The sequence below is a fragment of the Antechinus flavipes genome, chromosome 3, assembly GCF_016432865.1.
Source record: "Antechinus flavipes isolate AdamAnt ecotype Samford, QLD, Australia chromosome 3, AdamAnt_v2, whole genome shotgun sequence".
Taxonomy (NCBI): Eukaryota; Metazoa; Chordata; class Mammalia; order Dasyuromorphia; family Dasyuridae; genus Antechinus; species Antechinus flavipes.
Window position 1 is genome coordinate 466988370 of NC_067400.1, and position 5247 is coordinate 466993616.

The 5247-nt window shown below is 36.2% G+C and overlaps 1 pseudogene; it reads left to right on the forward strand.

Annotated features, from left to right (window-relative positions):
* The first annotated feature begins 2833 nt into the window (after positions 1 to 2833).
* LOC127557321 (ADP/ATP translocase 3-like) lies at positions 2834 to 4232 on the forward strand (annotated as a pseudogene).
* The last annotated feature ends 1015 nt before the right edge of the window (positions 4233 to 5247 follow it).

Sequence of the window (5247 nt, forward strand, 5' to 3'; positions counted from 1 at the left end):
TATGTACACACATATTTACACAATCTGTATTAATAAATCTCTTTATCTATCTTTACATATGTATATACACACACATATGTATCTATATAAATGTATCTCATATATATGCCTGAGAGAGAGAAAGAGAAAAAGAAAGAGAAAGAAAGAGAGAGAGCTCAAGCACAATCCACTGAACTGCTTTTGCATCTGTTTGTACTATCTGGGCAATATGTGCTTTTCAAACACTTTGTAAGTCACTAGGGAGATCTCTGCTGAATAACCATGGATTTCACTAAATAGGCCTTGTTTTGCGCCAGACTCTTATACTATCAGTACAATGTCATCTGGAATAGGATGTGAATAGGAAAATCAATAGAACCTTGCTATCCATTGGAGAAATCTCTCTTTTATATAGATTCTGTACAAGATACAATCTATGACACTGAGTAACACTTAAGATTAACATGTTACTCTTTTCCTTTTTTGCTCTTTGTTCATTTTTATGCTCTTTTTTATGCTCATTGTTGATCTTTAGCAAGCAGATTGCTAAATAGACTTGTCTCCATGATATCATTTGTTCTGGCGTCTTTTATGTTATTAAATATAAATAGAAGATACCTCATTTGAGAAGAACCTAAATTTTAGTCTGCATTTTGTTTAGCTTAAGTTCAAATGCTTAAAAAAATTTAATACAAAATAGATGACATAAACTTTTGTAATTTTGTTTCTACCTCAAAGTGATACTTTTCCTGAGGGATAGCCTTGTAACTTGCTTTGCATTTTTGTAGAGGGAGATGACTCCTGATTGGTTGGGAAAACACTGAGACTCAATGTTGTTTGAGGGAGAAGGAACTTGCTTTACTTTGTGGGAAATACTGTTTGAAAGAGATTAAGAGACATAAAGCATGAATTTCTGAATGCTTAATGGGAATCTATGTGGTTACAAACAGTGAGGAAGCAGGACCCCATCAATTCCTCAACTTCCAGGACTTTTAACTTCTGAGTGGATTTTTCTTGGTGAGATTGTTTCTTCATGGCTAAATTGAGATATTTGATCTCATTCCCAGCCAAATAATTCCTTTGCTATATTGTGGTTTTTGGCCTATTTCAATCTGATTAACTTCTTTGACTCCTGTTATATTTTGCTTGGATAAATGCATTTACTCAATATTTGTGATGGTTTTTTGTGAGATTAACATTGTGTCATTAGCATTCCCCCATGAGGGATCAGGGATGGCAGCTTTTATTCTTCACTCAGAAACATACCCCTAAATTAGCAATATTGGAATGGTGGGAGATAGATATAATTCTAACCTCTCTTAGAGATTAGTGAGGACTATGCCTGGAACTTTCCTGTCTCTCCCCTTAATTAGGCTACTGACAGTGCCATCAGTGCCCTGTTTACTCTATATGTGAAGATACATAAAGATATATTAAATTCCCAGATGATACTTATCCATATCACCTGGGAGCAGTGCCAATACATTGAGCTATGAGTGAGGCAAACATATACATATATCTTTACATACAGGAGAAGATCCATTTATTTATAATTCATTTGTGTGACTAAAGATGTAGAAAATTATCTGTGAATGTTTCCTTCTAATGTTTTCATCAAGGATACCTTTGATATGTGCATAGACCTCTCATATAAAGATTTTTAAGAGAATGAAAACAGGCACATATGTTCACAATTGCTGCTGGGTTTGTTTTTTGTTTTTTTTTTTTTTTTTGGTTAAAAAATATAATTTGTGATCTTTTTACTTTTTTTTAGAAAATCACCCTCTGCCATATTCCTAGACTGTTACTTTTTTGAGGGCAGTAATCAAAGAATTAATAGAATTAGACCTGGAAGAGACATTTGAGGGTCTTCAAACGTAATGCCTCTTTTCTTTTCCTTTCTCCTCTCTATTCCCTTCCCCTCCTCTATTCTCCTAAACTGTTCTATTCCTTTTGAATTAAGTCAGCAAGTATTTATTAAGTTCCAACTATGTGTGAAGCACTGTACTAAGTATGAATAAGCATTTTTTCCTTCCCAACCACTCTCTCATTTTAAAATTTAAATAATCTCATTATTTTACATTTGAAGGAAGTGAGATTCAGGGAAGGGAAATAACTAACCCAAACTCTCACAGGTAATAAGGGATGCAACTAGTATTTTAATATATCTTCTGTCTTTAGGTCCAGTGTTCTTTTTAATATACTGATGAGGTGTGAAAATTGAGGGTAGGAGATCCCCTCTGGTCGATGTCACAGGTGCTTTGCAAAATAATTCGCAAACCCGAAGTCTCTGGTAAAAGGGGATTTATTTACACTAAGAAGACAGCTTGCTATGAAGACAGCTTTCTTAGTGGGCAAGGTCCTGTCAGGACTATTGCAAAAATGGGTTACACTGAGAAAAAAATATCTTCCTCAGTGGGCAAAATCCTGTTAGGACTTCTGCAAAGACATCTGGGCAGCACTTGGGCTCCTTTGATCTTTGGCCCCCAGCAGGGGGCCTAATCTCTAAATGAATCTGAGAGACTGATTTTTCAATTCAATTCAATTCAATTAAAAACTGAACAAGATTACTTATCTTGGGAGTTTCCCTTATGGACAGAAGGGTGTCCTTCTCAGGGAGAGTTTGAAACCCCAAAACACCTTTCCCCCACAGATTAGAGGGGACACAGTTCACATCAGCGTGTCTCCAACCCTTCCCCCACAAAGATCTCAGTTTATATCATTCCCTTCTTAAGCAGTCCCCCCAAATTCATTTGGGGCAGTGGGATGAAGGTCTCATCTTCTGTAGTTGCTTCAAGCTGACAAGGGATATATAGCTGGCTCTACCCAATGGGGTCCGGACTGAAGAGGGGAGATGAGTGAGTTGTACGTGGCAGCAACAGCATCCAGTGCAGAATCAGGTCTCAGGTGACTGCTATCCCCAGTGCTCATCATATTGATTAGCTTTATTGAAATATGAAGAGGAACCAGATCCTAGATTAAGACCCAGTAGGGATCACATAGCTCATCTAGCCTGATGTCCTCCCTTTACAGATGAAGGACTGGACATAGAGAAACTATATGACTTGCATGGGATCTCACAGGTAGTAAGTTGCAGAGCTGGGATTTATATCAAATTCCCTTGATTTCAAATTCATTAATCTTTTCAATTTACCAAGCTACTCCTAAAAGGAATAATTATAATTTTCCATCTAACTGAAGAGGGCATGAATTGAATAAATAGTCATAAATTACAAGGAGGTTGGTTTCATCTCAGTAGAAGGAGAAATGTTCTCTCACAATTAATGCTGTCTGGATGTCAATGTGTTCACAGGCTTTTAGCCCTCTCATACCAGCTCTCTGCTTCCAATTCCATCAACTGGCCCTCTGTAATCATGATGCAACAGGCTATCTCCTTTGTAAAGAACTTCTTGGCTTGTGGACATTGCCACTGCTGTCTCTAAGAGGAGGTGGCTCCTATGATGGAGCTACTATTACAGATACAGTCTATAAATAACCAACTATAGCAGATAAGCTGTAGAAAAGAACAATGGATTTGTATGATTTGAACTCCAAAGGAATCCCAAAGAAATAAAGGCTTCTGCTAGGGTAACTTAAGAAATATCATTAGCTATTTCTCCACACAGACCTTAACTTTGCCTTTAAAAATAAATATAAGTAGGCATTTTTTGAAAATAGAGAGCAAGCACACACAATTTTGTAGGCTTTTTTGTTGGTAATCTTGCAATTAGGTGGTATAGCTGGAACCACTTCTTTCTATTTTTGAATTTTGTGAGAAATTCCTGGCAGCTAATGTTGGAAAATCTTTCATTTAAAGGGACATCAAGTTCGGGGGAGACTGCCTTTGGTGAAAAATCACCAAGTCTGATAGAATTCATAGCTTATATCAAGGTTCTAATGTCTCAGTGCATAGTTATTATCTATAGAACAAACAACTTTGGAATCTATGATATAGCAAAAAGGTAGGCTCCCAGATCCTATGGATACTCATATTGGGATAAGTTGGATGGATAATTACATAATGACTGCCGTAACAAATGTGATCTCCTATCCCTTCAATGCAGTAAAGAAGTGAATGATGTAGTTTGGGCACAAAGGAGCTGATATTTATACTGAGACACGACTACTGGAAGAAGATTGCTAAAGATGAGGGTAGTAAAGCTTTCTTCAAGGATGCCTGGTCCAGTGTTCTTAGAGACATGAATAGAGCTTTCATGCTTGTCCTGTGTGATGAATGGAAGAAAATAATTTAAGTAAAAATGGAAAACTATGAGTTAGATTATGCAGATTACTTAACCATCCTTAGCATTTTGGAGAAGAAACTCTTATTGTTTTTTTTAATTCCAGGCAGGGAAATCTCTTAGAAAAAGAGATATGGTTATTGTGATTCATTATTCACACAATGGAAATGATGATGATTCAGTTTATTGATTGCTATTGGGTTTTGGGAAAATAACAGAAAAATATTGTGAGTCCAAGCAGGTAGATCAACTTAGGCCATGTAGTTTAAATGATATTTTGTAGGACTATAAATTTGTGTTTAAATATTCATTTGGGGATGCAGCTAGGTGGTACAGTGAATAGACACACTTGCCCTGGAGTCAGGAGGACCCTGGGCAAATCACTCAATCTTATTTGCTTTAGTTTCTTGATCTGTAAAATAAACTGGAAAAGGAAATGGCAAACCACTTCAGTACCTTTGCCAAGAAAACCCCAATTAGAGTCATTAAGAGTTGGACATGATTGACCTAAAACCTTAAAAAAATCACATCTCCCATTTGTAATTAACTACTATATATATATATATATATATATATATATATATATATATATACGCATACCATTTTGCCTAGTTGATCACTGTATAGTCAGGATGATCTATGTTGGCAATAAATATATAGAACAACAATTAATTCTAACCCTTCTAGGGGAATGGTCTGGTTATTTTTTTTGGAAAAATGAACTTTCTGTGTCTTGAGAGGAACTGAAGCAAAGACAGATGATTTGGAGGTTGGATTAAATGACCTCTAATGACCTTTTCACTTTTAAGGTTCTATCAGCCTAAGATTCTATAACTGCTTGACCCCTGGGAAAGCTTGTGCCTTGAGCTAATTTTCATAGAATGATAATGGATCTGTTTTGAATCACAATCATCCTCATCTATAACCTACTATATGATGTGTCCATCTGAATTTGGGGGTGTTATCTGTGACAGTGGAATAACTTGTTCATATAGGTATCATACCTATGACCAATGTTTCCTCCAAG